Here is a 19,589-nt window from a genome sequence, read left to right on the forward strand (position 1 = left end):
GTGGTGTGTTCTACACATTTTTCTTAATTGATAGAAATCACCATTTGAAATATCTTTACATTTCAGTTTATTGGTTTAACTATTGAATATATATGTAAGATAATGTACTGTAATAATATTATATACACTGTATGTAATTATATGTATCAGAGAAGAAGAAAATCACAACACAGGGTCATAATCAATGCTTTGTAGTAAATAGAAGCATCAGATTAAAATAAACAGAATACTTACATATGATCAAAAGACTGATGATTTGTGTGACACATTGAATACAAACTAATGTGCTCAATTAAGATAAATCAAAAGAAAAGTAGTAGTCTAATGCTTCATGGAGAAATGACTATTCTCCCTGTCTTTCCATAAATCTCTCTATTCTTCCATAAAACCCTTCATGTTTCAGGAGCTAAATAGCTAATGGAACAGTTATCTCATATTTTCCTTCACCGTTTGTCCCAAATATGGAATCCTGAACATATCCTACCAGCTATCTTAGCAGCAATATTTTCATGTGAAAGCTAAAAAGGAAAAACATTTGAAAAATCTTTTGTAATAAGCTCTTCTGATAATTCACAGAAGGCCATTTCCATTTATTTTTCTTAGGAAAAAAGTAAACCTAGAAAATTTAAAGTGTTTTGTTACAGAACTATATATTTTTTTGGCTTCAGAAATATTCTTTGAGATAAATCCTTAATGACTTCTGGGAAAATAATAATAGGGCACTGATGAATCATGCACAAGATTAGCTTTGGTGAGTATATTTAATTGATATTATGGGACCTGTGTCCCAGGAGAAGGTTGAGAAAATTATCCAGCAGGGTGATGGTCAAGTATTTGGTGAGGTGGGAAGTGTAGTGAAAATAAACCAACATTTCCTGATCATATTTTTATGATGGCTATATCCTTCACACTGTATGGTATATGTTTAAAATATGAAAGCAAAACAGACAGAAGACTATTAATGAAGAAAGACATGATCTCATCGTGTATAAAATAACTTTAAAATTATTAAATCTTTTGAGTTGCATCATTTCAGCTATATTTCCTTAAGAAGTACTTCTACTTTCATGAATTGAGCTAAATAACTAGTATACACCAAAATTAGAAACAACCGAAATTTCACCTTTATGTTTCTGTATTATTTCCAATGTATTGGCATAGAATCCAAGATACACTTTAATGTGTACCAAAACTGCTCTTACTAATGAGCAAATGAGGCACAGTTCATTACACAGTGAGTAAATACAAGGCAGAAAAAGATAACTTCTTCAAAATAGCATCTTGTTGTTGAATATATCATATAAATGAAAACTAAGATACTTAAATTACTTTTGTGTACCCAATAATGATACTTCAAAGCAGAGGCTTAACTAATAGTTGATTTATTAGATATTTTATCACCACTGTAAGTATAAATATAATTATAAAAACACAAAATGATATTTTTCCATTTTAAAGAATTTGTCTTCATGTGATATATACATTACTTCAAGCACTTGATAATTAATAGGAAATCTTCATTTTAGCCAATAGTTAACCATTGGCTTTGGGCTTCCCTGGTGGCTCAGGGTAAAGTCTATTCCTGCCAATGTAGGAAGCATGGGTTCAGTCCCTGGGTTAGCTTCGAACCCTGAGTCAGGTTTTCCACATTTGATTTTTTTTTTTAATTTCAATTTTTAATTAAACTTCACATTTAATTTCAATATTTCCATTCCTTCTAATTAAATGGTGTGAGATACCTACAGTGATTGAAAACGGTAAAGGTGTGTGATTTATCTTTGAATTTCCTTAATTTGTATACCAATAATTGTGTTCTCTGATCCTTATACATGTATGTTAAATAGGTGTGTAAGCATCTTGCACTGATTTTCAGTAATTTCATGGACTAAGCTTTTTATGATTACCTACTTCTGACTATTTAATGTTAAAACTTTTCTGATGTTATGATATGGAAAAACAAAGGTCACTGCATGTGATGTAAAAGCAGTTATCCCTAATATTTAGCAATAATGATTTCATTAATAATTAATATTTAATAATTAGTCATAATTTCTGTTGACATCACTCACTGAAAGAAATCACCCACCAAACAGCTGCAGTCTCTCACAACTCCAGTTTATTGCCTAACAAGAAGAGTATAACTTGGAAAAATATAGATAAATAGTTCTGATGAAGCAGAGCTGCAAGAAAGTGATATGGACAACTTAATCTATTTTCACAGTAGAGGATAATTTTTTAAAAATATTTTTAACAAAACTTATTTATATTTATTTAACTTATTTATTTTTAATTTTTATTTTATATTGGAATATAATTGATTAACACTGTTCTGTTAGTTTCAGGTGTACATTACAGTGAATCAATTATACATATACATGAATCTATTCTTTTTCAAAATTATTTTCCTATTTAGGTTACTACAGAATAGTGAGCAGAGTTCACTGTGGTACACAGTAGGTCTTTGGTGGTTATCTCCTTTAAATATAGCAGTGTGTACATGTCCATCCCAAACACTCTCTGCAATCCGTTTTTTTCCCTTTACAGATTTGAATAGCTGACTCAATAGAAAAGGAAATAAAAGTAGGGAGGAGACAGAGTCCTTTGGTATAAATAATCGTAAAGCATGGTTTTCTAAGCCTTGAATTTAGGTTCCATTCATTAACTGTGGGTTATTGTGAATTTTATTTTGAATCATTTATTCCTCATGTAGGACTTGAATAGCTATCTAGAGCTTTCTAATTGTCTTTTGAAATTAAAGACCAATATTAAAATCACATTTCAGACTCTTCCTATGTTTGCCAACTGTGGAATACATGATACATAGAGCTGGGAACATTATAGGGGGAAAAAAGTAACAAATACAGAGAAATACTTTTGGAAGTAGAAAAGTGAAATATAAAAGGAGCTATAAAATAACTGTGAAATCTTTGTCCACCCTATTTAATTTGAATTGTGTCCTCCTTTCCTTACAGTATATCAATTTTGTTCATATTATTTTCACTTACTACAATACAAAATAATTTAAATTTCAATTATGTTGACTGTTTGAAGTCTGTTCCTGCACTAGAAATAAACTCTGCAATATCAAGAGGTTTTGTGTGCTTTGTTCCCTTCTGTATATCAACCATCTGAAACAGTGGTTTGTGTTTATGTGTTGTTTATTTGTGGTTTCAGTTACAGATTTCATAATGATTAACCCACTCCAGTGTTCTTGCCTGGAGAATCCCAGGGACAGCAGAGCCTGGTGGGCTGCCGTCCATGGGGTCACACAGAGTCGGACACGACTGAAGCAACTTAGCAGCAGCAGTGCTTGATTGATAATAACATTTTTTGTTGTTGTTGAAGACAAGTCCTTCAGGACTTGTTTTACCTACTGGTTTCTTAAGGTGTATGTAAAGGGATTCAGCATGGGAGCAACAGAGGTATTAAGTACTGCTGCTGCTGCTGCTACTGCTAAGTCACTTCAATCGTGTCCGACTCTGTGTGATCCCATAGATGGCAGCCCACCAGGCTTCCCCGTCCCTGGGATTCTCCAGGTAAGAACACTGGAGTGGGTTGCCATTTCCTTCTCCAATGCATGAAAGTGAAAAGTGAAAGTGAAATCGCTCAGTCCTGTCCGACCCTCAGCGACCTCATGGATTGCAGCCCACCAGGCTCCTCCATCCATGGGATTCTCCAGGCAGGAGTATTGGAGTGGGGTGCCATTGCCTTCTCTGATGAAAATACAATTCCTGTGAGAAACAGAAACCACAATCATATGAGCAAGTAGAGAAGGCCTTTTTCCTTTGCTGGGCAGAAGGTATCTTCAGAATTGTTTTAAGGATGTGTAAAAGAGAATCACCAAGGCTAAAGTTACCATGAGTATGAATGCTGCTAAGAAAAATGCCATAAGTTCTAGAAACTCTGTGTCTGTGCAAGCAATCAGTAGCATAGGAGAAGAGTCACAAGTGAAGTGATCAATGATGTTGGAATCACAGAAATCCAGCTGGAAGCCCATAATCAGGGTCGGGTAGAGGAGGGAAGATACTTAAGAAACCAGCCAGCCAGGAGCTGATTACAAGCTGATTACAAGCTAGTTGCAGACTCTGTTACTCATGATGGTTGTGTAATGTATAGGTTTGCTGATAGCCACATAACAATCATAGGACATCACCTCCAGAAGGAAAAACTCTGGAGGCCAGAATTGAAAAACAAACAAACAAACAAACAAACAAAAAACAACACTTGTGTCATGCAAGCATTATAGGAAATGATTGTGTCTCCTGTAGCAGGGCTGCTCAGAAACCTAGGAATACAGACTGTGGTGAATGAAATTTCTAAGAAAGAGAAATTCCTAAGGAAGAAATACACAGGTGTCTTCAAACAGACACTGAATAGTTTTAACATGATGATGTTCATGTTTCCATTACACTCAGTAAGTAGGTGAACAACATAAAGAAGAATATTACAACTTGTACCTCTGAGCCATCTTTAAGTCCCAGAAAAATGAATTCTCTGATTAATGCTTTATTTGGCATGACTAAACTCTGAATCCTGCAGGTCTGTAGGTAAAAAAAGAGAGGATATCAACTCCTTATATGATTTCAAATATATTTATAGTGCTTTTATCTTGTACAAAGAACAATAAAACACACATTATTAGGAAGTGACAAAACTTTATCCATCAGAATAAAGCAAAAGCACTCAATATGTCAGCAAATTTGGAAAACTCAGCAGTGGCCACAGGACTGGAAAAGGGCAGTTTTTATTCCAATCCCAAAAAAAGGAAATGCCAAAGAATGCTCAAACTACCACACAATTGCACTCATCTCATACACTAGTAAAGTAATGCTCAAAATTCTCCAAGACAGGCTTCAACAATATGTGAACCGTGAACTTACAGATGTTCAAGCTGGTTTTAGAAAAGGCAGAGGAACCAGAGATCAAATTACCAGCATCCACTGGATCATGGAAAAAGCAAGAGAGTTCCAGAAAAACATCTATTTCTGCTTTATTGACTATGTCAAAGCCTTTGATTGTGTGGATCACAATAAACTGTGGAAAATTCTGAAAGAGATGGGAATACCAGACCACCTGACCAGCCTCTTGAGAAACCTATATGCAGGTCAGGAAGCAACAGTTAGAACTGGACATGGAACAACAGACTGGTTCCAAATAGGAAAAGGAGTACGTCAAGGCTGTATATTGTCACCCTGCTTATTTAACTTATATGCAGAGTACATCATGAGAAATGCTGGACTGGATGAAACACAAGCTGGAATCAAGATTGCTGGGAGAAATATCAATAGCCTCAGATGCGCAGATAAACACCACCCTTATGGCAGAAAGTGAAGATGAACTGAAAAGCCTTTTGATGAAAGTGAAAGTGGAGAGTGAAAAAGTTGGCTTAAAGCTCAACATTCAGTAAATGAAGATCACGGCATCTGGTCCCATCACTGCATGGCAAATAGATGGGGAAACAGTGGAAACAATGGCTGACTTTATTTTTTTGGGCTCCAAAATAACTGGAGATGGTGATTGCAGCCATGAAATTAAAAGATTGGAGCCTATATACAAAGTGAAGTAAGCCAGAAAGTAAAACACCAATACAGTATACTAACGCATGTATATGGAATTTAGAAAGGTGGTAACAATAACCCTGTATACAAGACAGCAAAAGAGACACTGATGTATAGAACAGTCTTTTGGACTCTGTGGGAGGGGGAGAGGGTGGGATGATTTGGAAGAATGGCATTGCAATATGTATAATATCATATATGAAACGAGTCACCAGTCCAGGTTTGATGCACGATACTGAAAGCTTGGGGCTGGTGAACTGGGATGACCCAAAGGAATGGTATGGGGAGGGATGAGGGAGGAGGGTTCAGGATGGGGAACACAAGTATACCTGTGGCAGATTCATTTTGATATATGGCAAAACCAATACAATATTGTAAAGTTAAATAAAATAAAATTAAAAAAAGAAAAAAAAGAAGATTAAAAAAATAAATAAATAAATAAAAGATGCTTACTCCATAGAAGGAAAGTTATGACCAACCTAGATAGCATATTCAAAAGCAGAGACATTACTTTGCCAACGAAGGTCCATCTAATCAAGGCTATAGTTTTTCCAGTAGTCATGTATGGATGTGAGAGTTGAACTGTGAAGAAAGTTGAGCACCGAAGAATTGATGCTTTTGAACTGTGGTGTTGAAGACTCTTGAGAGTCCCTTGGACTGCAAGGAGATCCAACCAGTCCATTCTAAAGGAGATCATTGCTGGGTGTTCTTTGGAAGGAATGACGCTAAAGCTGAAACTCCAGTACTTTGGCCACCTCATTCGAAGAGTTGACTCCATGGAGAAGACTCTGATGCTAGGAGGGATTGGGGGCAGAAGGAGAAGGGGACAACAGAGCAAGAGATGGCTGGATGGCATCACCGACTTGATGGACGTGAGTTTGAGTGAACTCCGTGAGTTGGTGATGGACAGGGAGGCTTGGCATGCTGCAATTCATTGGGTCACAATGAGTCAGACACGACTGAGCGACTGAACTGAACTGAATGCAAATTCATATTATGAAACATGTATAATATTATGTATGAGACAAGTCTCCAGTCCAGATATTGGATGCTTGGGGCTGGTGCACTGGGACAACCCAGAGGGAGGGTATCGGGAGGGAGGAGGGAGGAGGGTTCAGGATGGGGAACACAGATATACCTGTGATGGATTCATTTCGATATTTGGCAAAACTAATACAATATTGTAAAGTTTAAAAATAAAATTAAAAAAATGCATATTAGAATTTTTCTAGTGGGGAAAAAAATTAATCTGTGTTGAAAAACCTTAAATTTTTATCTCAGCTTTTGATAATTCCCTGCTGTATAGTTTTGATTACTTATTAACATACAGAAAGTCATTTTTCACAGTCATAAAAACAAGTCATAATGGTAAATACTTAGCGTACTTCACTAGGAAGTAGGTCATTGGGAAGATTACACAAGTTACTGAGTATATAGTATTTCTGAAAACATAATGTGCATAAAATTCTACATGCTAATTTTTCTATTCAAAAATTTATTTTTGTTTTGGAATGCATTCTTTTTCTAAATAAGTTGTGGTCTAGTCATAGTAAAAAGTTAAAGAGAAAATATTATTTATGAGCAATTCATTGAAATCAATTCTATTCTGCCTTTATGCAAACTTAATTCTATTCACTCCTTTTTAACTAAAGGTAATGCAAGCACAATCTTAGCTTCTTGTTAGCCCAATGTTAGCCCATAAACAAAGTTACAGGGTAAAATTTCCTGTTGGACTCCTTAAATAAAGTCAATCACTAAACAATGAAAGAGATCATATTGTTTCCTATAAGATTATATACTTATTTCAGAAAGTTATTGCATGACAACCTTTATCAAGTTCTGCTTTCAAAAATAGTAATTTGATAGCTGTATTGTTTATTAAACTAGTTATGAAGGATGCAATAGGGAAAGAAACTATATTAAAAGGAAGATAGTAACATCAATGATAACAGTAATTAATCATATAACAAAATATAATGAATTTTACTATTAGTGTTATTATCAATATTATTCATATTATAACAAAGATATAAACAGCCTTTTACTCTGTGCCCAAAATGCTTTTGCTTGGTCCTTTTAAGGGACTCATTATGCAGATGAGGGAATTGACTGAAAAAATACTACCTGACTCCCTCCTCAGGCAAGTGTGATACATTTATGAGTTCAGCTCTGACAAGTTTACAAAGTTATAGGCAGAGAAAATAATGCAAGAATTGACAGAATGCCTTCATGCTGCATTTTAAAGAGAGTAATTTTTAGAGATATATGATTTCAAAAAGATAATTAATGATGTAGATAAAGAAAAAACGCACTCACCTTTATGATAGTCAATGGAACCGAGTCATGGTTTAAACCTGAATATTTTTCTGATTATCTACAATAAGAGAAACATGATGTTTTAGGTAGAAAAGATTTCCTTCACTTTGACATATTCTATAAAATGAATTCACATTTGTGCACTCAAGATTAAAAATTTAAATCTTTGGTTTGGATTTTCCTAGTCATAAACCAACCATTTCTCAAATGCCCAATCTGTGAGGATGAAAAAATCCAGTCCGCAAACGTCCAAATTTTTTTTTTTTGTAATTTAAGTGTCATGGGTTTTATGACTTTTCTGATATTGCTCAGTGATATAGGTTTTCCAAAATGCTTTTCTCCAAAATAAACTGACCCATTTAATATATTTTGAGTGTACTGTTACAGATGAGGTTTTTTTTTTTTTTGAGGGAAATATAAAGAAAACTTCTCTGAGGAAGAAAAACCAGTGCATCTACAATGCAGTTTATTTTAGCTACAATTTTTAATAAGATTCCTTCAGGAGCCATTAGGTATTGAATGACTATAGAATTCTATCTGTAATACTGGAGTTTGCATGGAAAAAAAGGAAAGACTGATGAAAAAATTATTTCTTGGTTATTTTTCAAATATTTTTTCTGACCATTGTTTTAAAAGAAGAGAGACTCTCATTGACTCTCTTGCAAATTTTTGTGAGGAAAATGAATATAGGGTAAAAATTTATTTGGAGCCTAAAAGAAATACCTTACCTATGTGGTTATATAGTACAAACGATGGTGAAAAGTGTTTTTTGTTTTTGTTTGTCCTTTCTTTTTTAAATACAGCTGATGTTCTCTTTGGAAAAGGTCATACATTTTTAATGAGAGATTTAATAAAGTATTACAGATTTCTTCAAGTAAATATTTTGTATACTTGGATTTAGAAAGGAACAGATAAAATGTGTCACCAAAGATTGGGTGTTTTAAACTTTAATTTTAGTTAAAATTAATTAACATAATGGTTTCTAGACTTCAATTAATGATGTCATAGGGATGGCAGTCCACATGGTCCATGCTCTACCAAGCTAAAATAATAGCTGTTTACTTGATTATGGTAAATAGGGCTCTATTATCAGGCAGAGGCAAAGAAAGATAACACCTAATAGCATGATTTGATCTGGAGGAGTTCAGTTCAGTTCAGTCACTCAGTCCTGTCCAACTCTGCAACCCCATGGACTGCAGCACGCCAGGCTTCCCTGTACATCACCAACTCTTGAGTTTATTCAAACTCATGTCCATTGAGCCGGGGATGCCATCCAATAATTTCATTCTCTGTCACCCCTTCTTCTCCCGCCTTCAGTCTTCCCCAGGATCAGGGTCTTTTCAAATGAGTCAGCTCTTCACATCAGGTGGCCAAAGTATTGGAGTTTCAGCTTCAGTTCAGTTCAGTTCAGTCGCTCAGTTGTGTCCGACTCTTTGTGACTACATGAATCGCAGCATGCCAGGCCTCCCTGTCCATCACCAACTCCAGGAGTTCACTCAGACTCATGTCCATTGAGTCAGTGAAGCCATCCAGCCATCTCATCCTCTGTCGTCCCCTTCTCCTCCTGACCCCAACCCCTCCCAGCATCGGTCTTTTCCAATGAGTCAACTCTTCACATGAGGTGGCCAAAGTACTGGAGTTTCAGCTTCAACATCAGTCATTCCAATGAACACTCAGGACTGATCTCCTTTGGGATGGACTGGTTGGATCTCCTTGCAGTCTAAAGGACTCTTTCTTCCAAGGAACAAGTGTCTTAATTTCATGGATGCAGTCACCATCTGCAGTGATTTCGGAGCCCAAAAGATAAAGTCTGCCACAGTTTCCAGTGTTTCCCCATCTATTTCCCATGAAGTGATGGGACCAGATGCCATGATCTTAGTTTTCTGAATGTTGAGCTTTAAGCCAACTTTTTCACTCTTCACTTTCACTTTCATCAAGAGGCTTTTGAGTTCCTCTTCACTTTCTGCCATAAGGGTGATGTCATCTGCCTACCTGAGGTTATTGATATTTCTCCCAGCAATCTTGATTCCAGCTTGTGCTTCATCCAGCCCAGCATTTCTCTTGATGTACTCTGCATATAAGATAAATAATCACGATGACAATATACAGCTTTGACGTACTCCTTTTCCTACTTGGAACCAGTCTGTTGTTACATGTACAGTTCCAGCTGTTGCTTCCTGACCTGCATATAGATTTCTCAAGAGGCAGGTCAGGTGGTCTGGTATTCCCATCTATTGAAGAACTTTCCACAGTTTATTGTGATCCACATAGTCAAAGGCTTTGACATAGTCAATAAAGCAGAAATAGATGTTTTTCTGGAACTCTTTTGCTTTTTTGAAGATCCAGCAGATGTTGGCAATTTGATCTCTGGTTCCTCTGCCTTCTCTAAATCCACCTTTAACATCTGGAAGTTCACAGTTCACATATTCCTGAAGCTTGGCTTGTAGAATTTTGAGCAATACTTTACTAGCATGTGAGATGAGTGCAACTGTGTGGTAGTTTGAGCATTCTTTGCATTGCCTTTCTTAGGGATTGGAATGAAAACTGACCTTTTCCAGTCCTGTGGCCACTGCTGAGTTTTCCAAATGTACTGGCATATTGAGTGCAGCACTTTCACAGAATTATCTTTTAGGATTTTAAATAGCTCAACTGGAGTTCCATCACCTCCACTAGCTTTGTTCATGGTGATGCTTCCTAAGGCCCACTTGACTTCACATTCCAGGATTTCTGGCTCTAGATAACACCATCGTGATTATTCAAGTAGTGAAAATCTTTTTTGTACAGTTCTTCTGTGTATTCTTGCCACCTCTTCATAATATCTTCTGATTCTGTTAGCAAGGAGAGATAAGAAAGCCTGCTATTCATTATTGTTGTGTAATGCAATGGCTTATAGATAGCCACATAATGATCATAGGGCATGACGGTCAAAAGAAAAAATTCTGTTGAACCAAGGAATATGAGAAAATGTCCTGGTCCATGCAAGAATTATACGAAATGGTCATATCCGCTGTTACAATGCTGACCATAAATCTAGGAATACAAACTGTAGTGAATGAGATTTCTAAGAAAGTGAAATTCCTAAGGAATAAATACATGGGTGTTTTGGGGTGTGAGTTTAGCAGAGTTAAGTGTGATAACTGTCATGTTTTCAGTCGCTCTCAGTATATATGTGCAAAATAGAAACAGAAAAATGAAAACATTTAGCTCTGGATCATCTGTTAATCCCAGAAGTATGAACTCTTTGGCAGAGGTGGGATTTCTCATTTCTTATTGCTTACTTCTTCCTGGTCTGTAAATACAAACAAGAAACATGATTTAGTGAGTACAGGGTTTCTTTTTTCTAACCTTTGCTTGTTTAAGAAATGTATGATATAATGGATCATTAGTGTTACCACCACTTTTGAAACCAAGTTTAAGCCAGGACAAGAAAACTTTTTTATTTTGATCATTCTCCTTTTAATATTGAGTGAGTCCCTTGATCTCTTCAAGAAAATTAGAGATACCAAGGGAACATTTCATGCAAAGATGGGCTCTATAAAGGGCAGAAATGGTATGGACCTGACAGAAGCAGAAAGTATTAACAAGAGATGGCAAGAATACACAGAAGCACTGTACAAAAAGATCTTCACGACCCAGTTAATCACGATGGTGTGATCACTCATCTAGAGTCAGTCATCCTGGAATTTGAAGTCAAGTGGGCCTTAGGAGGCATCAGTACAAACTAAGCTAGTGGAGGTTATGGAATTCCAGTCCATCCTAAAGGAGATCAGACCTGGGTGTTCATTGGAGGGTCTGATGTTGAAGCTGAAAGTCCAATACTTTAGCCACCTGATGCGAAGAGCTGAGTCATTTGCAAAGACCCTGATGCTGGGAAAGATTGAGGGCAGGAAGAGAAGGGGATGACAGAGGATGAGATGGTTGGATGGCATCACCAACTCAATGGACATGAGTTTGGGTGGGCTCCGGGAGTTGCTGTTAGACAGGGAGGCCTGGCGTGATGCAGTCCATGGGGTCACAAAGAGTTGGACATGACTGAGCGACTAAACTGAACTGAGTCCCTTGAAAAGAGTAATAATCATGTTTGTATAAGAAAAATATGTTTATCACATATAGTTATATATCTTTTCAGAGTTTGATCATATGGGTAAAAAAGTTCAGTAAAATACTATAAAATGTTTTAATATTTGTTCAATCACCACATGTATAATTTGAAATTTGTCTTTAAGAGTTATTTTCCATATTTTTAAATCTTATTATCATTCTGGCTATGTAATTAATATATTACCAAAAGATCAGAGTCATCAAAATTAATATGTATATACTCCTAAATAAACAAACTCAGAACTTGAGGATTTTCTTTTCTGAGTTAAACAATAATCTATTACTTTTAAGAATAGATTCTTCCAAGCAAAGTTAATTAATCTAAATATAAATTTATTAGAAAATGGGAAAAATAAATGAGGTGAGAAAAGAAAAATATACTTATAATTATATAAGCCCATGTGGTAGCAATTTGACTCTTCAAACCCAAGTAATCTGTTGCTTTGAGTGTCGGTGTGGAATGTTTACTTATGGAATATTTCATAGACTTCCCAACTTGTTTGTTTCTGCTTCTGATTTTTCTATGCAATAACATACTTACATAGTGCGTTGGTGGAATTTGGCAGTATTATCCTGGCTGTGTAGAGTGAGATGAACATATTGAAGGATAAATCCAGCAGAAAATTTATTTCTGAAGTTGATGAGGCCCTAAAAGATAAGTGACATAGTCCCGGGTACTGATAGAAGGTGTTACATCCAGAAGACAAGCAAAGAGTTCAAAAGGTCCCTCAGGAAAGGGTTGCTGACATGGTGGCAGAGGCTCTGTGGCAGCCCCACGGGGTCAATTCATGTGAGTCTGAAAGGATGAGACTCGGGTAATATTACAAGACTTTTTATTGAGTAACAGTGTCTCTGATACTAGCTTGTTTAGGAGGAAAGCTAGAAGTGCTGGAAATGGGAGAGGGTAATAGCGAAACGAAACTTTGTCCTAAGTGTTTAACTGGTTGCACAGCTGAACTAGAGACCAAGCTTTCCTAAAATGTGGGTCAGACTCTCAAAAAACTAAATGGATACTAGAAAAAGGGAATGGAAAAGAAGTGGGATCAGAGCAGTACTTAATTTGGTGAAGCAGGCAAATAAAGGGGATAAAGTTATGTGTTTTACTGGTTAATAAAGTGAAGCTGCTAGTTCCTAAGGAGAAAGCTCAAACTAATCTAGTAATATAATATCTTACTTGGCTCTCAGTAACCTTTGTGAAAGAAAGATAGTTTACATTTTTGTTTTACTTTGCTTACCTTCCAGGGCAAAGACTATATTGACTAAATAGTGCCTCCAAAACAAACAGATTGCTTTTTTTTTCCCTCAAAATAGTCACAGGGGATTGTTGCAGTGAAATAGAATTCAAATGTCTCTGGAGAGTGATGGTGTCATTAATTCACCTTAAATTTAGCTGAATAATATAAATTAGGTGTTCATGGGGAATAATTTTTTTTTATTTTTTTTTCTTTTAAATTTTATTTTATTTTTAAACTTTACATAATTGTATTAGTTTTGCCAAATATCAAAATGAATCCGCCACAGGCATACATGTGTTCCCCATCCTGAACCCTCCTCCCTCCTCCCTCCCCACACTATCCCTCTGGGTCGTCCCAGTGCACCAGCCCCAAGCATCCAGTATCGTGCATCGAACCTGGACTGGCAACTCGTTTCTTACATGATATTCTACATATTTCAAGGTCACTCTCCCAAATCTTCCCACCCTCTCCCTCTCCCACAGAGTCCATAAGACTGTTCTATACATCAGTGTCTCTTTTGCTATCTCGTACACCAGGTTATTGTTACCATCTTTCTAAATTCCATATATATGCGTTAGTATACTGTATTTATGTTTTTCCTTCTGGCTTACTTCACTCTGTATAATAGGCTCCAGTTTCATCCACCTCATTAGAACTGCTTCAAATGTATTCTTTTTAATGGCTGAGTAATACTCCATTGTGTATATGTACCACCGCTTTCTTATCCATTCATCTGCTGATGGACATCTAGGTTGCTTCCATGTCCTGGCTATTATAAACAGTGCTGCGATGAACATTGGGGTACACGTGTCTCTTTCCCTTCTGGTTTCCTCAGTGTGTATGCCCAGCAATGGGATTGCTGGATCATAAGGCAGTTCTATTTCCAGGTTTTTAAGGAATCTCCACACTGTTCTCCATAGTGGCTGTACTAGTTTGCATTCCCACCAACAGTGTAAGAGGGTTCCCTTTTCTCCACACCCTCTCCAGCATTTATTATTTGTAGACTTTTGGATCACAGCCATTCTGACTGGTGTGAAATGGTACCTCATAGTGGTTTTGATTTGCATTTCTCTGATAATGAGTGATGTTGAGCATCTTTTCATGTGTTTGTTAGCCATCTGTATGTCTTCTTTGGAGAAATGTCTATTTAGTTCTTTGGCCCATTTTTTGATTGGGTCATTTATTTTTCTGGAGTTGAGCTGTAGGAGTTGCTTGTATATTTTTGAGATTAGTTGTTAGGCTCTACCGCAAAGCCACAGTTATCAAGACAGTATGGTACTGGCACAAAGACAGAAATATAGATCAATGGAACAAAATAGAAAGCCCAGAGATAAATCCACGCACATATGGACACCTTATCTTTGACAAAGGAGGCAAGAATATACAATGGATTAAAGACAATCTCTTTAACAAGTGGTGCTGGGAAATCTGGTCAACCACTTGTAAAAGAATGAAACTAGACCACTTTCTAACACCATACACAAAAATAAACTCAAAATGGATTAAAGATCTAAACGTAAGACTAGAAACTATAAAACTCCTAGAGGAGAACATAGGCAAAACACTCTCTGACATACATCACAGCAGGATCCTCTATGACCCACCTCCCAGAATATTGGAAATAAAAGCAAAAATAAACAAATGGGACCTAATTAACCTTAAAAGCTTCTGAACATCAAAGGAAACTATTAGCAAGGTGAAAAGGCAGCCTTCAGAATGGGAGAAAATAATTGCAAATGAAGCAACGGACAAACAACTAATCTCAAAAATAATTTTTTTTAAAAAAGAAAAGATGTCAGGGAACAACTGCAAAGAACAACAGCAAGGAATTAGCAATCTTTGAAATTTTGGATTTCATATTGTCCATGTTATTTTATTTTTCCTGAAATAAATGTTAGGTGAAGTGATATATTTCAATGAATGTAAACTTGTGCAGAAGCAGAAAATAGCAAGAGGAAAGTGCTACCAGTAGATTCTATGTGCTATTCAAATGTTTTACTTTTTATAGAATTATTCAGACTCCTTTCCCATGGGTAATTTGTGTATTCCTTCTCACATATTAATGTGTTCAATTATTTATTTAGATCAGTATGGATTTGTGAATATTTATTTAATAGTTTGAATTATATCCAATGCTAGTTTATTTTGTTGCTAGATTTTTTCCAGCTTCAGCCACTGGGAGCCCTCTCAATTGGCTACTGTCCTTTGACCTACTGCTATCATAGTGCTTTAAAAGGTCACTTCTTTATTTTCTGGCATTATACAATGCTTCAGGATCATCTTGTATATTCCTTACCATAGCCCTTTAGTCAGATATTTCTTCAATGATGCATGAATACTTTTATTGGAGAATGGTATTAGAAAGTGTTAGTCACTCAGTTGTGTTCAACTCTCTGCGACCGCATGACTGTAGCCCACCAGGCTCCTCTGTCCATGGAATTCTCTAGGCAAGAATACTGGAGTGATTTGCCATAGAAATCAGGATCTCAAATATGGGTGTGTTCATTGCTGTCACAGTGCCATTGATTCTAGGTCCCCTGTAACTCAAATGATAAAGAATCTGCCTGAGAGGCAGGAGCCCAGGGTTCTATCCCTGGGTTGGGAAGTTCCTCTGGAGAAGGAAACGGCAATCCACTCCAATATTTTTGCCTGGAGAATTCCATGGACAGAGAAGCCTGGTGGGCTACAGTCTGTAGGGTCGCAGAGTCAGACACAACTGAGCAACTAACACAGTCACACACAAGAGGACAGAACCAGGGAAAATGTATGAGCCTATGAACCTGTGTATAAATATGTATGCATACTATTACTCTATCTTACCTTCTGGATTTATATTAAGCTAAAAATAAATCTATACTGTATCTTTGTTACCAGGTACATTATAATAACTTATTCCTCTAGCTCCTCTATAAGCTCCCACTGCAAAAGTAAGATTCCTGGCACCCACCATCTATTTCCTTAATCCTTCAGTTCCTATATACTTATATAACATATCAAAATTATTTACCTATATAATGATAGGAAAATACTTTCTAAGCTAGAGTGCAGAATGTATGTGCCTTTTCTTTGTTTTTAGTCCTACAAATCTCAATCATTTTTGAAGTTACTTAAGTCAGCAACTTTGAACCCTATTCCCTTCAGTGAGATTATTGCAGATATTTAAAATACAGTTATTTTGGGAGTCATATTCTGCATTCCATTCTGTGATCCCCTAACCTCTTAAATGATTTTTTTAAAACATTTGTGTAAATTAAGGTTTACCTCCTCTTTTTAAAAAACAATTTTTGGCTGTGCTATGTCTTCATTTCTGCAGGAGGGCTTTCTCTAGTTGTGATGAGTGAGAACTACTCTCTTACTTGTGGTGCACAGACGTCTAATTGCAGTGGCTTCTTCTGTGAAGCACAGGCTCTAGGGCATGGGCTCAGTAGTTGTGATGCATGGGCTTAGTTGCTTCATGGCATGTGAGGTGTTTTTTTACCAGGGATCAAATAGGTGTTCTCTACATTGGCAGTTGAATTGTTAACCACTGGGCCACCAAGGAAGCCCAAAGTTTACTCTTTGGAATGTAATTTTCTATGAATTTTGACAAATGCATAGGACCATGAATTCATCATTGCAATATTATAAAAAATAATTTCTTTGCCTTAAAGTCCCCATTCATGTCACCTATGTAACCTCTTTTTCTCAATGATCTCTGGCGGACATTAATCTTTTTACATTATGTATTGTTTTCCTTTTACTAGGATATGATATAATTGAGCTCATATAGTATGCTGCCTTTTCAAACAGATTTCATTAAATTAAAAATATTGATTTCTAGATTATCCATGTCTTCACAATTTGATAGCTCATATCTTTCTGTCACTGTATGCATTCATTTACCTTTTTAGGAGCATCTTGAATACTTCTAGTGTTTTGTAATTATAAATAAAATTTATAGCAAACATTTGCATGCAGTTTTTGTGTGGACATGAGTTTTCAAATCAACAGGGTAAGTATCTGCAAGGGAAATTGCTGGATCATGTGGAAATTTATATTCAGAATTTTTTTTTTTTTTTCCACTTGGCTTGTGGGATCTTAGTTCCCCACCAGGGACTGAATGCGGGCCATGGTAGTGAAGCCTAGAATCTTAATCACTGGGTCACCAGAGAACTCAGGAAATCCCTATAGGATTCTAAAATTTATTTAATTTTAATTGGAAGATAATTGCTTTACAATATTGTGTCAGTTACTGCCTACATGAATAAGCCATAAGCATAGTTTTTTAAGAAACTGAGAAATTCCTTCCAAAGTGACATTTTGCATTACCATTAGCAATGAGTGAGACTATCAGACTTCCTGTTACTCTGCATTATCTTTAGCAATCAGTGTTGTTAATGTTTTATAGTTTAGTCATAACATGTGCATAGTGGTAGCTCATTGTTGATATAATTTGCAGTTGTCTAAGGACAGTGATCTCTAACATCTTTTCATTCTAATCCCTCTGATTCAAGGAATTAGATCTGGTAGACACATTGCCTGAAGAATTATGGACAGAAGTTCCTAACATTGAATAGAAGGTGGTGACCAAAACCATCTCAGAGAAAAAGAAGTGCAAGAAAGAGAAGTGGTTGTCTGAGGAGGTTTTACAAACTGTTGAGAAAAGAAAAGAAATGAAAATCATGGGGAAAACGGAAAGATATACCCAACTGAATGCAGTGTTGCAGAGAATAGCAGAGAGAGAGAGAGAGAGAGAGAGAGAGAGAGAGAGAGAGAGAGAGAAAAGGCCCTTTTAAATGAACAATACAGAAAGGTAGAGAAAAACAAAAGAATGGGAAAGACTAGAGGTCTCTTCAAGAAAATTGAAGAGGTCAAGGAAATATTTCATGCAAGGATAGACACGATAAAGGACAGAAATAGCATGGCCTAAGAAAAGCAGAAGAAATTAAGAAGAGGTGGCAAGAATACATATTAAAAATACACAAAAAAATGTTTTAATGACTGGGATAACTGTGATGATGTAGTCACTCACCTAGAGCCAGACATCCTGGAGTGTGAAGTCAAGTGAGTCTTTGGAAGTATTACTATGAACAAAACTAATGGAGGTAATGGAATTCCAGTTGAGCTATTACAAATCCTAAAACATGATGTTGTTAATGGGCTGAACTCAATATGGCAGAAAATTGGAAAACTCAGCAGTGACCACAGGACTGGAAAAGATCATTTTTCATTCCAGTCCCAAAGAAGATCGATGCCAAAGATGTTAAAGCTGCCATACTATTTCAATCATTTCACATGCTAGCAAAGTTATGCTCAAAATCCTTCAAGCTAGCCTTCAGCAGTACGTGAGCTGAGAACTTTCACACATGTAAGCTGAGTTTAGAAAAGGCAGAGGAACAAGTAATTAAATTGCCAACATTCGTTGGATCATTGGAAAAGTAAGAGAATGCCAGAAATTCCTGTACTACTGCTTCATTGACTATAATAAAACCTTTGAATGTATGGATTACAACAAACTGTGGAAAATTCTTAAAGAGATGGGAATAACAGACTATCTTACTTGTCTCCTGAGAAACCTGTGTACAGGTCAAGAAGCAACAGTTAGAATCAGATCTGGAACAAGTGACTGGTTCATAATTGAGAAAAGAGTACAACATAGTTGTATATTGTCACTGTGTTTTTTTAACCTCTATGCAGAGAACATCATGGGAAATGTTGGACTGAATGAATCACAACCTGGAATCAAGATTGCTGACAGAAATACTAACAACCTCAGATATGCAGATGATACCACTATAACGGCAGGAAGTGAACTAAAACGCCTCTTGTTGAGACTGAAAGAGGAGAGTGAAAAAGCTAGCTTAAAACTCAACATTTAAGAAACTAAGATCATGGCATCTTGTCCCATTGCTATTGCTAAGTCACTTCAGTCGTGTCCGACTCTGTGTGACCCCATAGACGGCAGCCCACCAGGATTCCCAGTCCCTGGGATTCTCCAGGCAAGAACACTGGAGTGGGTTGCCATTTCCTTCTCCATAAGTTCATGGCAAATATAGAAGAGGAAAAGTGGAAGTACCATCAGATTTTATTATCTTGGGCTCAAAAATCACTGCAAACAGTAACTGCTGCCATGAAATTAATAGATGCTACTCCTTGGAAGAAAAGTCATGACAAAACCTAGACGGCATACTAAAAAGTAAAGAGATAACTTTGTCGACAAAGGTCTGTATTGTCAAAGCTATGGTATCTCCAGTAGTCATATATGGATGTGAGAGTTGGACTGTGAAGAAAGCTGAGCGCCGAAGAATGATGCTTTTGAACTGTGGTGTTGGAGAAGACTCTTGAGAGTCCCTTGGACTGCAAGGAGATCCATCTAGTCCATTCTAAAGGAGATTGGTCC

General features: G+C 36.5%; 1 pseudogene; it reads right to left on the reverse strand.

Moving 5' to 3' along the window:
- Positions 1–443: 443 nt before the first annotated feature.
- Positions 444–11,138, reverse strand: LOC109558443 (olfactory receptor 6C65-like; annotated as a pseudogene).
- Between the last annotated feature and the right edge of the window lie 8,451 nt (positions 11,139–19,589).

Source organism: Bos indicus, chromosome 5, assembly GCF_029378745.1.
Source record: "Bos indicus isolate NIAB-ARS_2022 breed Sahiwal x Tharparkar chromosome 5, NIAB-ARS_B.indTharparkar_mat_pri_1.0, whole genome shotgun sequence".
Taxonomy (NCBI): Eukaryota; Metazoa; Chordata; class Mammalia; order Artiodactyla; family Bovidae; genus Bos; species Bos indicus.